Genomic DNA, 25,128 nt, shown 5'->3' with positions numbered 1-25,128 from the left:
AGCCAGTTGATTGTTCTCTCTCATCTATCCAGAGCCAATATGTCTTATAATGGAGCTCTGGGTATTGCATAAATGTATCGTCTCCTCAGACAGGTCAATTCCATTCTGCTGTACATTGCAACCATAGCATTCTGCTGCCACCACACCTACAGTAGTGACCCACTAAAACTGAAGAGTGGTGAAGTGGATGGTGGGGTTTGAATCCTGGAACATCTGGCATGACCTGTAAATATTATTTCACATGTTGAAATAAAATAGTACATCTAGGAGTCCATTCATTAAAAAATATACATTATAATACACTACTTGTATTTACTGGTATCTACTCGTAGCTGGTAAAGGACCAGAGACTTTCATTAGAATTATTAGCTCAATACTCACAGATAATGCTGATTTCCAACTTCTCTCCTGTGTGTTTTGGGAGGAGGAGGGAGTTGATTTTCACTTACGAGTCTGCAGATAGAAAAATAATCAGGCATTCTCTTCTCTACACTAGAATTTCTCTTGTTGCCAATGTGACCCTGAGGATTTTCAGGTTTCTGTATAAGAGGATTTAAAGCCCCATGCGGTCTTTTTTCATTCCAGCAGATTTCAGCATCCACGTACATTCATTATATCTCACTTCCTTCAGGATTGCTATTGTAAAAGATTTTGAGCTGGCATAAATAAGTGCAGCTCCATTGATGTTGATTAAGATCTGTTCCCATGTATCTAAGTTCATGTTGCTCAATATTAAGTACAAAATGCATATTTTGTGATTGCATGCGTATGTGCACACACACAATCCCAAATGTTGGCAAGCTTCTAATGCATTTATTATGCTTCCTAGACATACTCCACTGTGTCGGATAAATGTGCAATTAGAAAATTAGAGTTAGCTCATGTTTGGCTAAGAAAATAACCTATTTGCTTTATCGTTTGTGGCTAGTAGGGAGAAGGCCTCCAACCAGCAAGTAAAAGAAGGCCGCGAGAATGATAACTAATGTTACTTGGAGTGTGGGAAAGAGGTATGATTCCAACAGTAACTAATAAAATAAAGATCTGCATTAACAAGACAAAGGGAAATTGTCTTCAAAGAAACAAGCCCAAAACAAGCAAGGATGGGGAGAGAAATAAGAAAGGAAGGCCTTGGAGGAAGGGACTTAGCAAGGATAAACTGCTTCAAACTGGGTTTTTGCTAAAACTAACAAGTTAGCTGACGAGTATAAAGGGAGCGATGAAACTGCGATTCTTGCTCAGACCCTACCTGATCATGCTGGAATACACCAGAATGAGATGGTCATCCCTAGGTTTGGCCTATTTGTAAGTATACTGCTCACAAACTTAAGAATACTATATTGGGTGTGGTGACTGCTTATTTTTAGGCTGTTAGACATGTTTAGAGCAACTGCATAAAGTACCATTTGGGCTTTGGATTTAATACAAGAATTTATGGTTAAATTCATGGTTGGTGATTTCTCATATTATTATTCATTATGCCAACATTTTGGTGACCATGAAGGGACCACAGACATGAATTTCAGTTGCTGTGAACCCCCAGAGTGAAGGGGTGGCGATCTATCCTCAGGGGCCAGTATAGAATTCTCTCCTAAAGAGAAATTCAATAACACCAGGGGAACAGAGGGAGGGACTTTGGATACCGCTGTAAAAGAATGCCTGGCAGAGCATGGCCGAGGTCTGCTGAATGCCATAAAGAACCCTGCAAAGGTCTGGTGAATGCTGTAAATAAATACATTATTGGCAGAGCACAACAGTGGTCTATTAAATGCCGCTGAAATTTTAAAGACTAAGACCCTTGGGTGACCCTGGAGACAAATATCAATACTGCCTTCTTAAGCAATCTCAAGGTAAAGAAAACACAGACGAAGGCAGCTGTGTCTCAGGGACTGTACGCGGTGGCTACATCTGCCCGGGCAAAGAGCACCATCTTGACATGCGTGTAAAAAAAGCCCAGAAATAAGTCCGGTGCCGCTGAGAGAAATCGTCTGGTGAATGCGTGTCTCTGTGGGAGGTAAGCAAGAGATTTAAGGAAAGTGAGTGAGGAGTTAAAAGGAGCTTTTGCACAAGTTAACAGTACGGAGTATGGAGGGAATTAAAGATTCAGACGTTGTGGAAATGGTAGAGTGAAAGTGTTATAAGAAGAGAATGCTTGGTTTGATAATAAAACCCAATTATGGTGGTGCAACTCGGTACAGTCATGCCGAGTGGAGCCCTGGCAGACAAACAAATTATACGGGAAGGGAGTGGAGAGGTTGGGGGAGGCAGGGAATTACCACCACTATGCTTTTGTCCCCAGGAATCTTTACAGCTGTTCTGAAGGAAAATGGGGTCTTTTCCGAAAGGAATCGCCTGTAAATAAACAATCGTAAATGGCGGTTGCAGGCAGAGAGACAGTCTGATTCGTACCATTTGACTGTGGACGATTTCATCAAAGTCACTAAAAGGAAATCAGGGTTTTCCATTGGAACCTGACTGCCTCTGAATGTACAAGAATGGGAAGTAATCTGGGAACAACAGTGTAACAATAATTAGAGCAGAGCCAGGGATGTTAAGCAAAAAAAAATTTTTTAATGTGAATCTCTATTTGTGTAAATATGTAAAATTTTAAGGACCCAAAGCAACACTTCCATTCTATCAAAACCCCATTTTGTATGTTTAAAAAGAATTGGCTTTTTTAAAAATGCCACCAAAAATCCACTTGAATCTTTCATTCAAAGTTGCAAGACTGACAGACACTTTTTGCCAAACACAGGTAGCTCGTGTTGTTTGGCTTTATTATTTAGTGTTTAACCCTTTGGGTATCTCAGTGTTTGTATAAAGTTCAGTGTCTCAGTCACGGCTGTGGAAGAGGCAGCCAGACCCAGGAGAGCAGGGAGAGACTCTGAATCCTTTTTCAGTAATAAAACAGCAGTTCAGAGCTACAGGAGAAGAATGAAAAATTAAAATGACACTGCCCCACTGGAGCAATGAGAGGGGTGAGGTACACAGGCAATGCAATTAGGAACACTGGGCCCTAAGGTGGCTCTGAGTAATAAGACAGTCTTGTTGATAAGGGTGTATGGAAATTCTGTGAGCACAAAATAAGCAGTTATACTTCATGTGAATATTGCGATGGCTATTATAATGTTATAGCAAATAAACAGGGTATGGTAAATTATGGAGGAATGTGCATTTCCCCACCACATATGCAGGGGTAAAAGAAATGTAAACAAAACATGTGACTTAATTAAAGTCCCATGAGGGCTCCAGAGAGGAGTCATGATAGGCCACACTTTCTTTTTCAGATTGCTGTGTGCTTTGGAACCACAACTCAGCACCAAGAAAGATCAGCAAATATAAAAAAAAGGTGTTTAACCATGAAAAATCGTATCTAAAAACTATGATTAACTGTGGTGTGAAGTAATTGTTATTAGGGAGCGAAAAATCTAGATGGTGGTGTTTTGTAAGTGAAAAAGAATAACTGTATTGAAACTAAAGCAACAGTAGAAAAGGTTAAAATGCCCTAGATCGAAAACAACTTCAACTAATTAGGGTTAAACCTATGAAGAAAACGTTGTGCAATGTGTGGATACTATTTGGTGCATCCTACTGACAGGGAAAGCCATTTAAAAATACTGAAAGCCCTATTTAAATTTTGATGAAAGTTGGACTCAAGCTAAACCCAGAAAAATGGCCAGCTAGTGAAGCATGAGGTTTCCTTCCTGGGAGTAACTCTGCAAATCAGGCAGCAAGCTAGGCCAATGTTTCCCAGACTTGTTCCACCACTTGCATAGGGAAAGCCCCTGCTGGGCTGGGCTGGTTTGTTTAACTGCTGCGTTTGGAGGTCTGGCTTATCCTGCTCCCACTGGCCGTGGTTCGCTGCCCCAGGCAAATGGGAGCTGCTGGAAGCGGAGGCCAGTATGTCCCTCTGCCCGCGCTGCTTCCGGCAGCTCCCATTGGCCTGGAGTGGCAAACTGTGGCCAGTGGGAGCTGCAGTCGGCTGGACCTGCAGATGCGGCAGGTAAACAAACCAGCCAGACCCGCTAGGGGCTTTCCCTGCACAAGCGGTGTCCCAAGTTTGGGAAACACTGCTCAAGACAAATGAAATATTAAAGTGATTTTGGAGTTGCCCTGTCCTACCTCAGAAACAGCACTTGGCTTGACATGCTTTTGTTGGGATTTTTGCCCCTAACACCTCAGCCATTGTGGCACACACCCCTCTCCCTGCTCCAGCAGAAAAAGCTAGAGTGGGAATGAACCTCCAGCATATCCAGGCAGTGTATCATTTCAAAGAGGTGAGACCAGCTCCAGTCCCCAGTGCCCCAAATTATATAAAACTTTCTGGACTATTTATTGCAACCAGGGACCCAGCCATTTCAGCCGTGTTCACTCAGGGCCATCTATCACGCAGAGAAAATATTGCTTAGGCTTCCAGAGTACTGAATGGGAGTTGAAAAGCAGTAGAGCCTCTGTAAAAAACACGTATTGGCTGTGCAGTGGGCCGGGACACGTTTCAGATGTCTGGTGGGCTTGGGACACATGAAACTGTAATGCTGAGCCAGTATCTAGTCCTAGTTTAACACAGCCGCTGGCTGCTGAGAGCAGCAAACTGCAATCTGGCCTCTTAAAGACCCCTCACCTTTGCTAGCATGAGACTATTAATTGATTACGCTCCAGAGGAGTGTCCTGGAGGAATTCACTCTCAAGGTGGGGGGCTCTCCTCATCTTTTTATCCCACTGCAGTACAGAATCTAACTTCTGAAGGGCTGCACCCTGGTAGTCTGGGACCCACTCACAGGATTTGTTCAATGTTTAATTTGAAATGAAAGAAGGGGCTTAAGCAATTAGGGGCTGGGCCCAAGCAATTATTTTGCTTTCATAACTGACGCCACAAGCTCAGAGGTGCCGCGCTACGACCTGCCAAGCTGAGAGGTGCCGGGGCTGAGCCCCCGCACAATTAAGCCCAGGATTTGCTTTTTGGGTGGGTCCAGCCCTTAATTATCCAGTCCTTGCTGGTACCACCAGAGCGCAAGCAGAAAACAGTGAACATTGCAAGAGTCTGATCCAGGGCTATCCACTTTTACACTCAAAGTAACGCACGGGGAGCTAAGCCAGCTGAAGAGTAAATAGCTCCTTGTCGGGGAAAACTTGTTGCTTTGTGAAGGGGATGATTTACATGACTCGATCTGGATTCCACCACTTCCCCTTCAAAAAGAAATGTTAAGACTGGTGCATGATGTGCCATCGGGGGCCCCCAAAAACGCTGATGCCACTTATCAGCGACTAAGTAAGGTGGCACAATAGTAAAACAAATGTAAAACTTCATGTTCTTCTTCGAGTGCTTGCTCATATTGATTCCAATTAGGTGTGCGCGCACTGCGTGCACGTTCGTCAGAGGATTTTTACCCTAGCAACACTCGGTGGGTCGGCTGAGTTGCCCCCTGAAGTGGCGCTGTTATGGCACCGGATATATACCCCTGCCGACCCAACAGCCCTTCAGTTCCTTCTTACCGCCCGTGATGGTCGTTGGAACTGTGGAGTGCGGCTTTGCTGATCTCCACGTCCCTAGCTACTCGTAGTTCTTTGCTGTTTATTGTGTGTATAGTTTGAGTTCTTGTAGTTATAGTTAGTATTAGTTGTTGTATTTGTAGTTAGTGTATATAGTTAAAGGGGGGATCAGGGATTAGCCCCTTTCCTCCACCCCAGTACGGGCCCATGCCCAAGGCATCGAGATTCAAACCGTGCTCGGCGTGCCAAAAGCCGATGCTGATAGGGGATCCCCACGACTCCTGCCTCAAGTGCCTAGGGGAATCCCACCTTACTGATAAGTGCCGCATCTGCAAATCGTTTAAACCAAAAACGAAGAAGGAGCGAGACTTTTGATTGAAACAGCTCCTCATGGAGTCAGCACTTAGTCCTGCAGCATCGGTACCGAGCGCCCAACAGACTGCTTCTGTAAGGAGCGCCTCTTTGGCCTCGGACCGCGCCGGTACCGAGAAGGAGCCCCGGCACTGACCCTTACCAGCACTGACATCTGCTTGGCACCGCTCTCTGTCCCCGAGACCCAGGAAGAAACATAGCAGTCCAGCTGCTTCAGCTCCACAGAAGGAGCACTCTTTGAAGATGGTTCGTCTGGCACCGTCCTCTGCCGTGGCACCGTCAACTGTGGTAGCGCTGATTGCGGCTCTACCAAGCGTGGCACCATCAATTCCGGTCCCACAAGGGCCGTTGAGTCCGGTGCCTGATAGCTCCCCGGCTCATGCTATGGTTGAGCTTGCCCTCCCTTCTACACCGGAGATCTTCTCCACGGCAAAGGAGCTCATCGCCATGACAAAGTCGACACGGCCTCAATCCCTGGCACCGCTGGTGTGGGTCATATAATCCATTGGAAAACCGGCCGTGGTAAGGCCACCTTCCGTTGGTCCAACAGAGAGACGTTGCTTAAGATCATGATCTCAAAGATGCTCTCAATCACGCCGTTCCCGCTCCCAGCGCTGCTCGCAGTCCCGGCACCACTCTCCGTCATGGTACCGGTCGCGCTCGTGGCACCGTTCGACATCTCGTTCTCCAGTCGGATACTCCCAGTACCCATCCAACTCATGGCACTGCCCTCAGCACAGTGTATCCTGCAGTTGCTCCAGACAAAGGGACTCGAGATCCCAGTCGACCTCCCGGTACCACTATGGTAGAAGGTCCCGGTCTCTCTCACGGTACCGTTATAGCTCCCAGTACCGCTCCCTGATACCTACCCGGGATCGAGCATCCAGAACAATGGTGCCCTCCCAGGCACCACCGTGGCCATCGAGACACATATCAGTGTCATCGCAGGCTGGTAGCGCATCCTATCCTCAGGAGGGTGACTCTGACGTCCCCAGCCATATATTCCCATAGAGCCAGATCCACTAGCAAGGGCCTCATCACTGGTCCTTCTGGACACCGTGGGCATACCATCAGGCCAAGGTGCTCCATCAGTGGCTCCACGGTCGGCCCCATCAGAACACCGGGTACCAGAGGCGACAGTAAGCCGCCCCTCCCCACGGGCATGGATGAGGCTCCGATACCATCTGGAGACACCCAGGTTCCACCTGACACAGATGACACTCTTCAAGTGCAGGAGCCCCTACAGGACTCCCTGGTCCTGGGCTTCTCCTCCTCCTCCTCCTTGCTTGATGAGGGGGTGGCGGGAACATCCTCCTCAGGCCCTGCACCAATTGATCTCAGGGCCCATCAAAACCTTTTGAGGCGAGTGGCTCAGAACATGAACTTACAGGTGGGGGAGGTCCCTGAAATAGAGGACCCTGTCGTGGACATCCTATCGGCTGATGCACCTACTAGAGTGGCTCTTCCATTTATCCGCACCACACAGGCTAATGCGGATACCATTTGGCAATCCCCAGCCTCGATTCCACCTACAGCAAGGGGAGTAGAGAGAAAATATATGGTCCCCTCAAAGGGTTATGTATATCTCTACATTCACCCACCTCCTTGCTCTTTAGTGGTGCAATCGGTGAACGAGAGGGAGCTCGTGGTCAGCAAGCCCCGGCTCCTAAGTCAAAGGAGGCTAGATGCATGGACTTCCTAGGCCGCAAAATATACTTGGCCGGGGGCCTCCAACTTAGGGTGGCAAACCAACAAGCCCTCCTAAGTAGATATAACTTTAACACGTGGGCGTCCTTGGGGAAGTTTAGGGACCTTCTTCCCCAGGAATCCCGTCAAAAATTTACAGCCCTACTTGAGGAGGGTAAAAAGGTAGCAAGAACCTCCCTCCAAGCCTTTCTGGACGCAGTGGACTCTGCAGCCAGAATTCTGGCCTCAGGAGTGACAATGAGGCATATCTCCTGGCTCTGGGTATCAGGCCTTCCCCCTGAATTACAACAAACTATTCAGGATTTGCCCTTCGAAGGCCAGGGCCTGTTCTCAGATAAAACCGACCCCAGATTTCAAAGTCTGAAGGACAATCGAGTTATAATGCGCTCACTGGGTATGCACACGCCAGTGACCAACGCAGGACCTTCTGGCCCCAGCCACATCGCCCTATCGCCCAGCCTAGGCCGCATCAGGACTTTAGCAGAAGGTGTGGTCGAGGGAATCATCAAAGACAATCTGGTCTCCAAGGAGGTCAAAATCGGGCACCCCCTAAACCACCAGCAGGGCCCAAGCAGAACTTCTGATAGGACGCCCGAGGGCAGCCCATCAGTTGCTCTACCGGATCCTTCTCCTCCCTTTTTCAATTGCCTCTCACAATTCCTCCCTGCTTGGTCCCAGCTAACTTCAGATTGTTGGGTTCTGCGCAAGGTGGAAGTGGGATACTACCTCCAGTTTGTTTCCACCCCGCCTTCCCACCCTCCCTACCCGTCCCTCTTCAGGGACCCCTCTCACGAGCAATTCCTCTTACAAGAGGTCCAGTCACTCCTAGCCATGGGAGCCGCAGAGGAGGTGCCAAAAGGCATGAGGGCCAAGGGGTTTTATTTCCTCTACTTCCAAATCCCCAAGGCAAAAGGAGGTCTACGACCGATCCTAGACCTGCGAGAACTCAGATAAACCTGAAGTTCTGCATGGTAACCCTGGGGACCATTATCCCGTCCCTGGATCCAGGAGACTGGTATGCCTCCCTCGATATGAAGGATGTGTATTTCCACATTGCAATTTACCCACCACACAGACGGTACCTCCATTTTGTGGTCAACCATCAGCACTTTCAGTTCACTGTCCTTCCGTTTGGCCTTTCTACAGCTCCATGTGTGTTCACAAAATGCATGGGTGTAGTCGCCGCCTTCCTCCGGCGTCATCGGGTACACATCTACCCGTATCTCTACAATTGGCTTATTCAAGGGACTTCCCAGTTACAAGTGTCACAGCACCTGCGCATTGTCAAAGACCTCTTCGGGAGCCCAGGCCTGATGATCAACACACAGAAGTCTACTCTGACACCCAAGCAGAGAATAGACTTCATAGGAGCAGTTCTGGACTCCAATCTGGCCACAGCCTGCCTCCCGCAGTAGCGTTTTCAAGCAATGGCTTCAATTATTCGAGGTCTTCAAACCTTCCCGACAATGTCGGTGCGCACCTGCCTCAGCCTAGTAGGTCACATGGCCTCCTGCACCTTCGTGACCAAGCACGCCAGGCTACGCCTCCTTCCCTTTCAAACCTGGCTTGCTTCAATATACCAACGACGCAGAGACAGCCTACACTTGGTGCTCACTATTCCCCGGAAGGTTCTGGGCTCCCTAACCTGGTGGCTAAACCCCACTCTAGTCTGTGCAGGGATGCCATTCCACCCACCGCAACCCTCGATGGCCCTAACCACGGACGCATCATTTCTGGGTTGGGGTGCCCACCTCGAGGGTCTTCGCACTCAAGGCCTCTGGTTGCCTCAAGAGCTGGCCTTACACATCAATGTGCGGGAGCTGAGAGCAGTCCATCTAGCATGCCAGGTGTTTCAAGACCATCTTCAAGGCCATTGTGTATCAGTGTTCACGGACAACACAACGACCTTGTTTTACATAAACAAGCAGAGCGGAGCACGCTCCTCCCTCCTTGGTCAAGAAGCCATCCACCTTTGGGACTTTTGCATAGCCCCCTCGATCGATTTGGTAGCGTCTTTTCTCCCAAAAGTCCAGAACACTCTGGCAGATTACCTCAGCAGATCCTTCCTGTCTCACGAGTGGTCGATTCGTCCTGACATCATCCATTCTGTTTTCCAGAAGTGGGGGTTTCCCCACATAGACCTCTTTGCCTCCTGAGAGAACAGGAAATGCCAGATGTTCTGCTCCTTCCAGGGACGCTCCCCGGGCTCCCTCTCAGTAGCATTCCTGATCCCGTGGAAGAGGCACCTACTCTATGCCTTCCCACCATTTCCGCTCATCCACAGAGTCTTACTAAAGCTTTGCAGGGACAGCGCCACCTGATCCTGATTGCTCCAGTGTGGCCGAGGCAGCACTGGTACACCATGTTGTTCGACTTCTCAGTGGCAGACCTGATTCCCCTGCCACTGTGGCTGGATCTCATAACACAGGACTTTGGCAGGCTTCACCATGTGGACCTGCAGTCTCTTCACTTCACAGCATGGTTGCTGCGTGGTTGAGCCAGTCTGAGTTGCGTTGCTCTGCTTCGGTCCAACAGGTGCTCTTGGGCAGTAGGAAGCCTTCCACTAGGATGACATATCTGGCCAAGTGGAAGCATTTCTCTTGCTGGTGCGCTCAGCATAACTTAGTCCCCAGACAGGTGTCCGTTCCTACTGTTCTAGACTACCTCTGGTCCCTGAAAGAACAGGGCCTAGCTGTCTCTTCCATAAAGGTGCATCTGGCAGCCATCTCCACCTTCCACCCAGGGGAAAATGGCCGATCAATCTTCTCTCACCCCTTAGTTTCAAGGTTCCTCAAGGGATTGGAAAGTTTGTACCCTCAAGTCAGATGCCCGACCCCTACCTGGGATCTCAGCTTGGTGCTAGCCAAGCTTATGGGTGCTCCTTTCGAACCGCTGGCCACCTGCTCGCTGCTGTACCTTTCCTAGAAGACAGCCTTCCTCGTCACTATTACTTTGGCAAGACGAGTATCTGAGCTTCGGGCCTGGACAGTGGACCCCCCGTATACAGTAGTCCATAAGAACAAGGTAAAGCTACCACCACACCCCTCTTTCCTCCCTAAAGTGGTGTCCACTTTTCATGTCAATCAAGACATCTTCCTCCCAGTCTTTTTCCCGAAGCCGCACTCATCGCGTCAGGAACAACAGCTGCACACCCTAGACGTTTGCAGGGCTCTCGCCTTTTGTATCGAGAGAACAAAACCCTTCCGAAGGTCACCTCATCTCTTTGTAGCTGTGGCAGACCAGATGAAAGGCCTATCCGTCTCATCCCAACGAATTTCATCTTGGGTAACATCCTGCATCTGTACACTCTATGATTTGGCTCACGTTCTGGCTAGCCACCTCACTGCCCATTCTACTCGGGCTCAAGCTTCATCTGCTGCCTTCCTGGCCCATGTTCCCATCCAGGGAATATGTCAGACAGCTATCTGGTCATCGATTCCCACCTTTGCCTCACATTACACATTGGTCCAACAGTCCAGAGATGATGCAGCATTTGGCTCAGGAGTTTTGCATTCTGCGACATCTCACTCCGACCTCACTGCCTAGGTAAGGCTCCAATTCCATACCTACTTGGAATCGATATGAGCAAGTCTCTCAAAGAAGAAAAGACGGTTACTCACTTTTGTAATTGTTGTTCTTCGAGATGTGTTGCTCATATCCATTCCAAACCCACCCTCCTTCCCCACTGTCAGAGTAACCGGCAAGAAGGAACTGAAGGGCCATTGGGTCGGCAGGGGTATATATCCGGCACCATAACAGCACCACTCCAGGGGGGCGACCCAGCCCACCCACCAAGTGTTGCTAGGGTAAAAATCTTCCGATGAACGTGCATGCGGCACGCGCACATCTAATTGAAATGGATATGAGCAACATATCTCAAAGAACAATAGTTACAAAGGTGAGTAACAGTCTTTTTTGTGCTAAAAAGAATCCACCAAGGAAAACAAAATGTGGATTTAGCCAGGCTCAGAACTTCAGGGATCCTTGGAAAGATTGCCAGTTGACTATGTGGAGGAGTTACTAAAGAAGCTGCAACCAATATTTACTTGTGGCTATGTACACATAACAGCTTAGGTCAGTATAAGCTATATCACGCAGGGGTGTGAATAAGCCACCCCCCACCCCCGAGTGAAGTAAGTTATATTGACCTAAGCGTCGGTGCGGAGGGCACTACGTTGGTGGGAAAGTGATTGTTCATTGACTTAGAGCCTCTGCATCAGCAGTGCGACAGCGGCGCAGCTGTAAGCGCTGTAGTGTAGCCATAGCCTGTGCGTGTTGATAACTTTACTAAACGGATAGGAGCCTGGTCTACTAGAAAAGCCAGTGCACCTGTTACAGCAAGCCTATTGATGGCGCATGTCTTCTCTAGGTGGCAATGTCCCAGGCCATAGACAGTGATCGAGGAACAATTTTCACGGGGAAGGTAATGAAAGGTGCTTTTATCGTGCTGGGAAAAGAGCAAAAATGTCACATACCCTACCAGCCCCAGGCCTCTGGCTTGGTGGAAAGGACAAACAGAACAATCAAAACAAAATCAGGCAAAGACTGGGATGAAAAGAGGCCTTTGATTCTTATGGATTTAAGGCGGGGAAGCCAAAATAAACCAGCCAGTGTCACTCCTTTTATTGCCAAGATGGATGGAGAGATGAGATTCCCAGAACATTTGTTCACTGACCCTGTTGCCAAAACTATTGAAGGAAGGGTCGGTCACCGATCAGCTGGTAAGACTGCTGGGAGAAAATTTATATGATGTATGTATTGCATAGCAGCAGGGACAGGATCATGCTTTAACAAACAAGCCCAATATATAGATTGGCAAGCAGGGGACAAAGTGATGGTGCAATTAACCCCAGACAACTCCCCATTTTTGGCATCTGGGTGGGGAGGTCCATACTATATAATACAAAAACTCAGCCTTGCAGCTTATGTGGTACAAATAGAAGCAGGACCTAAAAGCCAGGATCGATGGCTACCTGCTACTCAGTTAAAGTTGCACAAAGATTCCCATGAAGGGAACACCAGAAATTGGGTTGGATTTTTCAGGCTACTGTCAGTGTATGGCGAAGCTGGTGTCATCGTGCATAAGAAGTCTACTGCTGCGGTGTGTGGAAAAAGCAACTAAATAAACACAGAAATAACAATCTAAGTTTGGAGCTATGCAGAACTCTCTGTCACTGAGGTGAGGGCCAGTGGTGGGGGGAAATAAACAATGCCTCTGGATATTGCATTCAATTCTGTAAGTGATCTAAGAATGAGCAAACCATGATAATTGTGTAAGAATTGACAGTTGTCGCATCAATCCCTGTTTAGGGAATGGCACCTTGAATTTTCCATATGGACCTGAGGGACATTATACAGGTTTTGTGTTTCCTGTAAAGTTTATGCAAACAAGGGCTTATCAATATGTACCTTTCTGGGCATCGAAAAGGGTCGAAATAAGAGTGGCACAAAGGTACATTGAAAAGAAAAACTCAGAGTGCTTCAAGGCAGAGGCAGGACCCGGGAATGGATTCGTATTAAGGCCCCTTAAAGAAGTGCTGTACTATGATGTTCAATGTAGACATTTACCTGAGTTGTTTAATTTGATTTCGTTGCCTTTGCCAAAAGGATTCTGTCTGCCGGAGCTTGGCTAATTGTATGGCAAAATGATAAAGGACTATTGGGAAGACTTTGCTGATACAAATGCAGAAGTAAACGCACCCGAATCAATTCAGAGGTGAAGCCGATGGAACCTATCTGCCAGTGATGTAGCAGGCTGGTTTGGAGCCAGAGCATCACACTGAAACCAGGCAGCCATTGAGACCTGTGGAAACATGACCAAGCATTCCGATGCTAGGACATCCTGAGCCCAAGGAATGAGAACAGGAAAGAACTCATTAATCACTAACTTTTGAATGTATATAATATGCAGTTTGTTTAAGGAAGTACAGCGCAAAGTCAATGAACAAGTTAATCAACCCACTTAAGGTTATCAAAGCTGGGCAGTGGCCAGGGCCATACCCTGTTCTATGCCGGGAGAGAATGTGTTAGACAAAATCAAGGACACTCTCACTGATATGGAATAAGGGAAATTGCCCTCTTTTATAACCCCAGAGAAATTGAAAATGTGGTGAGCCTGACTGGTGTAAAACTATAACAACAAAACCTCTCCAGGCTCTAATACCATGAAAAGAATACAGGACTCCTTACTCCACTTACGCTCTCAGCCCAGTAATTTCAGAACATCAGGTCATTCAAACCCTTGTTAAACATCTTGGAGTACTGGAAGATACGGCAGCTCATAAAGTTTGGAAAGAGTTTTGTTTCTCCTCCTCAAATATTGTTGCAAGTTAAGGACAAGGTCTGGAAAGCCCTGGGCTTGTTCTGTTGCTTGCACTTGAGAGAGACCCACATATGCCCGTGTAATATCTTACAGACAGAGTTGCTGGCATGTGAGTTCACTTTGCAGGAGCAATCTCCAGACTGCACAGTACGGTTGAGATGCTGGGGACCTGGTGGCTGGAAATAATCAGTTTCGGTATAGATTCAAAAATTGTTTTTCTAATTGGCCATGTTTTGTACCCCACCAAAATTCACTGCAGTGATAAATGGAAAGCCTTTACATCCCATTCCCATTTCCCCTAATGTAACTGAATGACAGGCTGAATTCAGATTACATGACGATGCTTTAAAAGCAATACCAAAGTTTGGGCATTCTGTCCTCACTTGAGCCTGGGTCTTAAAAGCTTAATAGCCAGGCACAGAGAATTCGGCAGTTAACTAGCTCCACCTGGTGAGACCAAGCATGCAAAGTGGAGTTACATACAGGGTGAGGATTGTCATTCATAGCCGTGATACTTATCAGCACGACTGTGGTAATTGTAATCTTGATTTTGTATCATCAGGTTTGTTAATTGTACAAGATGTTGCAAAATTATAGATGTATGTTTAAAATGCTTGTACTATGTAGAGTTTTAAGGTGGTGAATGTAGGATAATTATGAAATTGAACAATTAGAGTTAGCATAAGTTTGGTTAAGAAAATAATGTAATTGCTTTATGAAATCTGGCTAATATGGAGAGGGCCTCAAAAATCAACTAAAAGCCTGCTGTGAGAATAATTAGTGTAATTTGTATTGCAGGAAAAATGTGTGATTCCAAAACTAACAAAGAGCTGCACGAACAAGACACAGGAAAATTGTCTTCAAAGAAACAAACCCAAATTTTTCCACTGTTCTGCTGGCAAGCAAGACTGGGGAGAGAAGACAAGAAAGGGAGGCTTGGAGGAGAGAAAGTGGCAAGGATAAAATGCCTCAGCCTGGGGTTTTGTTAACGCTATCATGTTCACTGAAGGGTATCAAGAGAGCCATGAATTGGAAAGTTCTTGGTCAGACCCTACCTGATCATGCTGGAGTCAGGGCCGGATTAACCTTTTGTGGGCCCAGCGCCAAACATATTTGTGGGCCCTCATGGGGGCAAAGGAGCATGATGTGGGGAGGTCGGTCCCCAGAGCGAGGGGCCAGCCAGGGGCAATGGGGCATGGCATGGTGGGGATGGCCCCACTCCACCCAGCCCAGTGCAAGGGCACTGTATACAAACTGGCAGTTGCCAGACGCACACTGGCTCGCCCAGCCCTGTGCTGCCAGCATGTCCCTTCTCCTCAGGGGTGGGCCCATGCCGTGCCACACAGCCCCGACTCCCTATGCCCAGCATCCCCCGGAACTGCCATGCCCAGCAGTTTCCCCCCCCCCCACACCCTCTTCACCACAAATGCACAGAGGCCTGCACCCCCCACCACCCAGTACCCCCTCACCCCCACAGCTGTATCACTACTGCGCAATGCACTTCCCCACAGCCCAGCACCACAACTACACAGCCCCCTACTTAGACCCCTCCACTGCTCAGCATCCCAACATACGGACCTCCCCCCACCTCCAGAGACTCCCCCACTGGCCAGCAGCCCCTCCCCCACCTCCAGAGACCCACTTCCTTTTCCCCTGGCCACACTCACTGGCCTTGCTGGAAGGTGGCAGTGTCTGCCAGGCTGAGCTGGCAGCGTGGCCAGGGCTGGTCCAGTGCCAGGGCAGAGAATCACTCCGAGCTCTTGGGAGTGGCGCGATTAGCCAGGCCAGAGTCTGTCCCCGCCCTGGCTGATTCCCTCAAGACCCACTTGCCTGGAGATAGGGTGACCATACATCCCTGTTTGGCTGGGACAGTTCCCTTTTTAAGCTCTGTCCCAGCCATCCTGACTTTTTTTGACAAAAATGGGCATTTATCCTGTTTGCTCTTGCCAACTGATCAGTTGGCAAGAGCAAATGAATAAATGCCCAGTTTACCAACAAAATCTTGTGCCCCCTCCTCCCCCGAAAGGTGTGGAGGAACGTGTGTGTGTGTGTGTGTGTGCTCGGTGGCGATGTGAGATGTCAGGCAGCAGGGCTTGGGTGGTGGGGGGTCAACCCCAGACCAAGCCAGAATGGAGCTTGAGAGGGTTAGGGGCCAGCCTCAGCCACTGGCAGCGGTGTGGAGGGCTGGGGTGAGGGAGGGGCCAGTCCCTGTCCTGGCAGTGGCATGCACAGCTCAGGGGGTCAGCCCCTGGCTGTGGTATGGGGAGCTGTGGGGAAGGAGTCAGCCCCAGTGGCGGATTTAGAGTTAGTGGGGCCCTGTGCTCAGCTTCATTTTTGGGGTACCTCCTTGGGGACCCAGCCAAGAAAAAGAACATCATCTCTTACCGCCCTCCCCCGCCCATGTTTTTCATTCTTTTTTTCTTCAACCTCCTCCTATACGTGATCGCAAGTAAACGGAAATAAAGTGCGATATCTTGATTGGTTTGTAGTCTACCTTACTTTTCCATAAACCACTTGAAAAAATTGCTGGGGGTCTCAGCAGACCACTTAATGATCTTTCCAAATATTGGTGGTACAGAGCCTGGGAGGGAGTTAGGGTGCAGAATCAAGCTGAGGGTTGGGGTGCAGGGTCTGGCCCGGCGTTAGGGTGAGGGAGGGGGCTCAGGGTTGAGGCAGGAGGTTGGCGTGTGGAGTACTTACCTGGAAAAACTCCTTTTTGGTGTGAGGGGTGCAGGTAGGGATATGGCAGGGGTGGTGCAGGAGCTCCCGTTTGGTGCTCAGAGTTGGGATGTGGATGTGGGTGGGTGCAGGAGTCAGGGCATGGGGTGTGTGTGGGGCTGGATATGTGTGTGTGGGGTGCAGGAGTCAGGGCAGGGGGTTGGGTGTGTGTGAGGGGGGTGCAGCAGTCAGGGAAGGGGGTGCAGGGTCTGGGAGGGAGCAAGGGTGCAGGAGTGGGCTGGGGGGCTTGGGCTGCAGGGTCTGGCCAGGAGTTAGGATGCAGAAGGGAGCTCAGAGCTGGAGCAGGAGGTTGGGGTGTGGAGCGCTTACCTGGGGCAGCTCTTGTTTGGTGCGAGGGGTGCAGGTGGGAATGTGTGTGGGGCGGGGTGCAGGAGCACCCCTTTGGTTCTCAGGGTGGGAGTAGGGATGTGGGGGCAGGGCAGGAGTCAGGGCAAGGGTCGTGAGGTGTGGGCTGGGGTCGTGGGGCTACTCCCAGCCCCCTGCCCTGAGCAGCTCACAGCTGGGTGGGGTATGTAATAGGGGAGTGCGGGGGGCCCCACCTTTGCTCCGCCCTGCCCTGATTCCACCCTCTTCCCCAAGACCCTGCCCCCACCTCTTCTCCGCCTCTCCCCCCGAGTGCACTGCAGCTTTGCTCCTCCCATCCCTCCTGGAGTGCTGGCAAACAGCTGTTAGATGGTGGGGGAAGCGCTGGGAGGGAAATGGGAACATGGCATGCGTGGGAGAAGAGGTGCGGGAGCTTTGCTGCTGGTGGATGTGGGTGGAGTCTGCCCTGCAGCAGGAGCCCCAGGAGTCAGCAGGACCAAGCGTCTACCCCAGCAGGTGAAAGCGGGGGGTGGGGGGGCGGAGAAGAGTGTTCGAGGCCTTGTACCCAAGCAGAGCGGGCCAGGCTGAGGCCCCTTTGGAGCCTGGGCCCGGCGCTATGGTGCCAGTGGCATCATGGTAAACTCGGGTACTGGCTGGAGTACACCAGAATGAAAGGGTCAGCCCAAGATCTGGCCTATTTGTAAGAATACTCATCACATACTTAAGAATAATCTGTTACTGTATTGGGTGTGGTGACTGCTCATTTTTAGGTTCTTAGATATATGTAGAGCTACTGCATAAAGTGTCATTTGGCCTTTGGATTAAATAAAGAAATTTATGGTTAAATTGATGTTTGGTGATTTCCCGTAAGAACGGCCATACAGGGTCAGACCAATGGTCCATCTAGCCCAGTATTCTGTCTCCCGACAATGACCAATGCCAATTGCTTTAGAGGGAATGAACAGAACAAGCAATTATCCAGTGATACATCCCCTGTCAATCACACCCAGCTTTCAGCAATCAGCGGCTAGGAACACTCAGCACATCTGGTTGCATCCCTGACCATCTTGCCTAGCAACCACTGATGATCCAATCCTCCATGAACTTATGTAGTGCTTTTCTGAAGCCAGTTATAGTTTTGGCATTCACAACATCCCCTGACAATGAGTTCCACAGGTCGACTGTGTATTGTGTGAATAGTACTGCCTTTTCTTTGTTTTAAACCTGCTGCCTATTAAAAATTCCAGCACATTGCTCACAGATAAATGCCTTCTTAAAACACTAATTTCAAATGTAGCTCATTTCAAATGTGGCAATCAAACACACATTAAATCCATCCATAGTTCAACTTGCAAAGATCTGTCCAATATTAGAATCTCTCTGGCTTTGCTATCACAGACAATCCTGATCAGTTTTGACTGGTCATTTTTCATTCACGAAATTAAAAGGCAGTAAACAGAATAGATAAGAGAGAAGCGATGCATTTATCAAAGGTACAGTCAGTCGAATTAACATGTATAATTACAGTGTCTAGCAGAAAACTTCTCGTAATGAATACGGTTGAGGCAGTCCCTGGGTGCTGTTTCACTTACTCTAATCTGCTTTATTTACTTTCATTTACTTCCGTTCAAGAGTTTTTTTAACTGTCTGTATTTATTTTCCTATTTGTGGGAAAAAATGCACAGATACATGAGAAATTCAAGCTCTGCATTAAAACAAACTCTTCTTACCTTCCAGCTGAGTCGAGCAAGGCAGCTGTTGCTATGCAGTATCTCACTATCTATTAAAGAATGTGTGCTGAGCAAGAGATGGTAGAACAAGTGCCCCACCAGTTTATATAGCTAGAACAGCTCCTATCATAGCGCAGCAAACTAGAGCACTCCTCCTACCATTTCATGTTACACTGTGGACTGGAAAGAAATGCTAATGGCAGCCACCTCCTCCACTTTTGTCTTGGTTTCTTGCCAACTATCTCAAGAAACCCCATCTTTCCTACTGCTTTTCTGCATTTTCACCAAGCCTACACTTTTCCACTCTACATTAAAATTCAATTATTTAATTGTGCGACTTTGCCATTTAAGTCACTAAAGAAGAATCTGGAGGAGTCTGAAGTGGCTATTTCTATGGTGACTCTTTGGTGAAGAAATAAATGATTGTCCTTTTTAATGTATCGAAACACACATCAGTGTAGATGGCTGCTTAGCAGAGAGCGGAGTCAACTGCAAAAATATGAACCATCCAACACCCCCAAGTCCGAGGAGGGAATTGGAGGCAGGATTTCACTTTGGTCAAGTCCAATGAAAAGAACCAGTTACGCTATATGGATGTGGCTTTTGAAACCTTCCCACCCTAACCCCAAATTCTAAGGCCATATGAAACTGCTTTGGGCTCACATCTGCTTCTCAGCAGCATTCCATGAGCCCAATCCTGTAACATGCGGCACTTCCGCTCCAGGTGCTTAGCACACTTATGACCTTTACTTTGTGAACTGAGTTTTTCCTAGTCACTTGAGAAATTCAAGTTATTTTTTTCACGGGACCCCCTGGCCTGTGGGAGGAATCTAGCATAGTAGAACATTGGCATTTTTGAGACGTTTATAAGGCAAACATACATAGTTGTGAAAGGTAGAAAGAGGGTACCAGAGGGAAATCTAAGAAGGGTGAATAGTGCAAGAAAAGACAGTGAGAACCCCATGAACTTAGATCTTGCCAAAATGCAGGATTTGCAGTTCACAGGAAATTTTGCTTTGGTTCAGTGCCAAAGGGAATAAATCTACTATTATTATTTTAACATTTCCTGCAAACTGGAAATCTCAAAAAACAAATTCATTTAAGAGACACTGACACTTGGTGCTTCTGACACAAAAGCTACTCCCCACAGCTGCTGAGTGAAACTTACATTCTTGTGAATTTCACAGTTGCTGTTATTGGAGGCCAGTCTGCATAGTGGATTTGCCCTAGGCGAGCTGATCCTGGGAGCCCATCCCAGGGCTTCAAGTTCCTAACTCTATGTCAGGGAGTGTGAAAGCACTGGAAGTCCCCTCAGAGCTGTATTTCCTGGAAAATGGAGGTTCTGAGCACCCCAATGAGCTGATAGGTTTTCCATGGAACCGCGCCTTTGATTAGCTGAAGGGTTCATGTTTGATGACTCAGCATTCTCTGACATTCTTAGTTTTGGATGTAAAATTCCAACCAGCTCTGCTTAGATATTTATCACCCGAATTAAAGCACCAGTTTCATAGTTCTGAAGGCCACAAAAGACCATCATGATTAGCTAGCCAGAAGAAGACAGACCATAGAATCTCACCAGGGGATCCCTGCATCTAGCTCACCAGCTTATAGTTGAAGTATAGACCACATCTGGTTTGCTGGCTTTGCTTCCTAACCTGTAGAAATACAAGCTCTTGCTGTGCAGTAACTGAAAGGAGGGTATTCTATGTGTATATATTGTAGATGCCCATCCCTAGAATGCCTATGAATCACATGCACCGTATTCTGACCAGGACACTTTTAACGGTAGAATGCTCTTACTTTTTCTTAGCTGGGTCAACGCTCGCAGTTGTCAGCTTCAATTCATCAGTGTGAGCTCATATCTGCTCAATCTCCCAGGCAGTATCCTTAGGACATTCCCAGACCGCACTGAAGCTGTAGCTCACAGCGCATGTATTATATAAGATAACGTGATGTTATTCTGCGAAGTGACCAGTAATAATTTTGTTTGCCTTTTCTCATTGTTTGTTACTCTTTTTGAGCCCTTTATTTTTCTTTCCTGTTCAGCAAACACCAGGTGCTCAGAGGAAGGAAAAGGATTTGGGCGGACGGTCCTTATAGAAAGAGTTTGACCCCAAAAACCTCTGTTCCAGGACCTGACCTCTAAGCCACCTTTGTATTTCCCACATTTTGGGGGTGTTCAGCTGCAAACCTGGCTCCTGGTGCAAGTAAAGCAGGCTCTCTATTACTCTTTGTTACATTTGCACTGCCCCAGGCCTCCTAGGTACTATGTGCTAGAGTTCAAAGGTGCTGCAACCCCCTCCCTCATTCCTTTGAACTGCCCCTGCAGAATTACCCCAGGCCCCCGAAGCCACGAGACACTAATTAGCATTACAGTGAATGCACTTCTCAGCATGGTCCTGGTCAAGTTCATCTGAACAAGCAGCAAAGAGTCCTGTGGCACCTTACAGAATAAACAGACATATTGGAGCATGAGCTTTCGTGGGTGAATACCCACTTCGTCGGATTCGCCCACAAAACCTCATGCTCCAAAACATCCGTTAGTCTATAAGGTGTCACAGGACTCTTGACTGCTTTTACAGATCCAGACTAACACAGCTACCCCTCTGATACTTGTCATCTGAACAAAAATCTCTAGGGATAATTCAGGTCTTGTTGGGGGGGCGGAGGCATACTTTAAAAGGGGGAGTGGCAACCTGGAAAGGGTTCAGAAAAGAGCTGCAAGAATGATCAGATGCCTGTAATACATGTCTTTGCAAGACTGTAGCTGTTTAGCTATCAAATAGAAGATCTTATCAAAGAGTAGCTTGATCGTGGTCTTTACATTCCTTCAGAGGGAAGAGATTTTCGACAGTAGCCAATTCTTCCTTCTAGCTGACTAAGATATAACAAGATCCAGTGGCTGGAAGCTGAAGTTTTAGGAATTTAGACTAGAAATATGAGGGACAAGAAGAGTAATTAATCACTGGAAAACTTACGTAGTTGTCATGTTAGCTCTTTAAAGCAAGGTTGGATGTTCTCTGAAAAGATCAGTTTTTGCTCTGCCAGACAGCATAGAGTTGATGCAGGAAATACTTGTGGCCAGAGCCAGAAAGGCCCAAGGTGCCTAACTCCACCATTTCAGTATCATCAGCATTTTCAGAGCCATTGCCTAACCTCATAAACATCTAAGCCCCCTAGCTTTCTGTTGGTCGGCATTTTAACTTTCTACCGGTCTGACCTGGCAGCTGGCAGGCCAGATTCAAGCTGCTGATTGATGGGAGAGGGAAGGAGCCCAGCATCCACGCAAAGGACAGCTGTAGGAAGCGGGAAATGCAGGTTGAGCATGTTAGAGGTGAGAGGAGGGGTGGAGTAGGGGGAAGACAGAGCGAGAGAGGGTGACATTTCTGCTGGTAGGACAAGGGCTACCTAAGTGGCTGACCTGGATTAGGTTCTATCTCCAGGAGAGGGTTCACAACTGAGGTTCCTGAGGAGAGAAAGATACCTATCTGCAGCTCATCAATCAGATGCACCAGCTCAGCCAGCTAAGCCTGTCTTCTCGGCACTGCATTCCTGGATACCATAGGTGGCTCCCCATTCAGCTGGTTGGCTTTTGAGGATCCCTGCCTGGCTGGCTAACTCTCCCCATGCACTGAATGGAGAGCTTGGCACCTAGCTCTGGGCTGAAAATGCCAGAGGGCAGCAGGCTGCCTAGGGGTTAGGTGTTGCAATGCCTTAATACCTTTAAGGCCCCAGGCCTTGGTGAAAGTCTGTAGCCTGGGTCCTGGAGGAGGTCAGACTAGATAATGATAATGATCCCTGCCCGCTTGAAAAAGCCATGAATATGTGACTGCAGATCTCACTTGTGCCAGCTTTACACCATCGTAACTCCACTGACGCCTGCATTAGACCAGAGTAAGGGAGAGCAAAACCAGTGGGGAGCTGCCCAGTCTAACCCCCAATCCCACAAGCTGTCAAGAGACTGTACCAAGTACCTTCCGCAGCCCCACAGCTGTCAGGTTAACTGACACTGGCAGGCTCATCGGGGGTATAGGTGTGACTGGCTTTACTTTAAGTTACTAGTGTTCAGATGCTTTTGGAAAGAGAAGGAGAATCCCCTGCTTGTAAAGACCCATTATAACAATGTCCTGCTATAAGTTAATAAAGCCTGCTCTGCTTGCCCCCAGAGACCATCAGTGCTGTGCCTTCAGCTGTGCTGTGATCTCTTCCCTTGGGGCTGAGTGCTCTGCTGCCACATCCCACCTAGCTACCAACATCTGCGAGAGGCACATGCAGGAGTAGATTGCCACTGAACTGGGCTGATGTCACATTTTGGCTGTATTACTATGCACAACAAAACATTTCAGAACATTCATCGAGAATTCATATTTCAAGTCTATTGTTGGTGGGAAAACAATACAATAATCTTTGTTACTGATTCATCAGCATCAGTTGGCTGCTGGTTGGCAGCCAGTATCAAGCAGAGTGCCCCAGGGGTCAGTCCTGAGTTCCAGTTTTGTTTAACATCTTTATTAATGATCTGGATGACGGAATGGATTGCACCCGCAGCAAGTTTTCAGGTGACACACAGCTGAGGGGGAGAGAGGTAGATATGCTGGAGGATAAGGATAGGGTCCAGAGTGACCTAGACAAATTGGAGGGTTGGGCCAAAATAAATCTGATAAGGTTCAACAAGAACAAGTTCAGAGTCCTGCACTTAGGATGGAAGAATCCCATGCACCACTACAGGCTGGGGATGGACTGGCTCAGCAGCAGTTGTGCGGAAAAGGACCTGGGGATTACAGTGGGTGAGAAGCTGGATATGAGTCAGTAATGTGCCCTTGTTGCCAAGAAGGCTAATGACATATTGGGCTGCATTAGTAGAAGCATTGCCAGCATATCAAGGGACATGATCATTCCTTTCTATTCGGCACTGGTGAGGCCACATCTGGAGTATTGCGTCCAGTTTGGGGCCCCCCCAGTACAGAAATTGGAAAGAGTCCAGCTAAGGGCAACGAAAATGATCAGGAGACTGGGGCACATGACTTATGAGGAGAGGCTGCAGTAACTGGGCTTGTTTAGTCTGCAGAAGAGTGAGGGGGGATTTGATAGCAGCCTTCAACTACCTGAAAGGGGGTTCCACAGAGGATGGTGCTCGGCTGTTCTCAGTGGTGGCAGATGACAGAACAAGGAGCAATGGTCTCAAGTTGCAGTGGGGGAGGTCTAGGTTGGATATTAGGAAACATTATTTCACTAGGAGGGTGGTGAAGCACTAGAATGGGTTACCTAGGAAGGTGGTGGAATCTCCATCCTTAGAGGTTTTTAAGGTCAGGCTTGACAAAACCCTGGCTGGGGTTGGTTCTGCTTCGAGCAGGGGGTTGGACTAGATGACCTCTTGAGGTCCCTTCCAACCCTAATCTTCTATGATTCTATGAGCCCACTTAGCCTCATGCATTGCCCCATGTGACTCAGATGGAGTCAGACCCTAAAAAGTGGAATGCTGAGGAACACCACAAGATAGCTATATGGATGGTCATTTTCTGTGGCCTAGTGGTATGATCAGATCTGAGAGGGTTCCCACAACCAGTGATGGAACATGTCACAAGGGGAACGTCTATCAACAACTTTGTGGCTTTCCATGTCCTAGGTCACATTACTGCAAGCCATTTCTGTTTAGGAGCACATCAGATATCGAGTGAAAAAGTGCACACAACAGGTCTGTCACAATCCTGCATGTGTTTGTTGAGGGGAATAGTGCTTTATTTATATACAGTGGAAGTGTTCGTAATCTGCTGTTAAAGGGACGGAGAATCCATCCCTTGAAACTGGCCCATAATAAAATTCTCCTTGGCAATCTGCTGGATCATTTCTGTCCTGTGTGCACAGGCAGCAACCCCTCTATACTGAGCTCTGTGGAGACAGTTTCAGGCAAGGATGGGATGACAAATGGCAGGGAGAAGGCAGCATGGCAGTTGGGGCGATGTTTGGCACTGCTGGAGTCTAGCTTATATGTGGATTCAAAGGCTGCAAAGCTGATATTTTCCTTAAGCAACATATTCACTATATGAACAATAAAACAATCAGTTATAGGTCATTCACTATAGTCCTTTATCCCATTAGGCCATATTGCAAGTTGGGTAATTGTAGCAGCTTGCTAGGGTCTTGGTGTCTCTATTTTAGTGTGTTTCTCAATGGAGCACAAAGCTTGTGCAGCTGTAACTTCAATTCTGCATGACTTGCTTAGGTGCAGTGGGGCGCGTCATACTAAAACCCCCTCCGTCTGTTGCTCAGTGTGTGCAGGGAAGAGCTTCAATGGATGTGAAAACCCTGGAGGTCATTAGTGTGGCATTGCACTTTAATTTCTTCTGTAGAGGAGACCCTCACTTGTGAACACCAGAGTTATGGATGGCTTGGTCAACCACACACCTCACTAGGAACCGGAAATATGCAATCAGGCACCAGCAGAGACACCCCCTCCCCCTCCCCCCC

General features: G+C 48.1%; 1 protein-coding gene across 7 annotated transcripts in view; it reads right to left on the bottom strand.

The window, feature by feature from the left end:
• Positions 1–20,534, bottom strand: part of SLC14A1 (solute carrier family 14 member 1 (Kidd blood group)) — a 42,528-nt gene extending 21,994 nt beyond the window's left edge. Inside the window, exons 1-3 of one of the 7 annotated variants that reach the window (XM_075066827.1) lie at positions 20,461–20,534; positions 18,661–18,710; positions 382–453 (exon numbers count right to left, since the gene is read on the bottom strand). The gene's annotated coding sequence lies outside the window, so the exon portion shown is untranslated. Of the gene's footprint in view, positions 1–381; positions 454–18,660; positions 18,791–20,460 lie in introns of those variants that run through there. The other 6 variants (XM_075066830.1, XM_075066826.1, XM_032768961.2 and 3 more) reach the window with 6 other exon arrangements.
• Between the last annotated feature and the right edge of the window lie 4,594 nt (positions 20,535–25,128).

This window comes from Chelonoidis abingdonii, chromosome 6 (genome assembly GCF_003597395.2).
Source record: "Chelonoidis abingdonii isolate Lonesome George chromosome 6, CheloAbing_2.0, whole genome shotgun sequence".
Taxonomy (NCBI): domain Eukaryota; kingdom Metazoa; phylum Chordata; order Testudines; family Testudinidae; genus Chelonoidis; species Chelonoidis abingdonii.
Note: the sequence above shows the minus strand (reverse complement) of the source record. Positions and strands in the feature narration are given on the sequence as shown.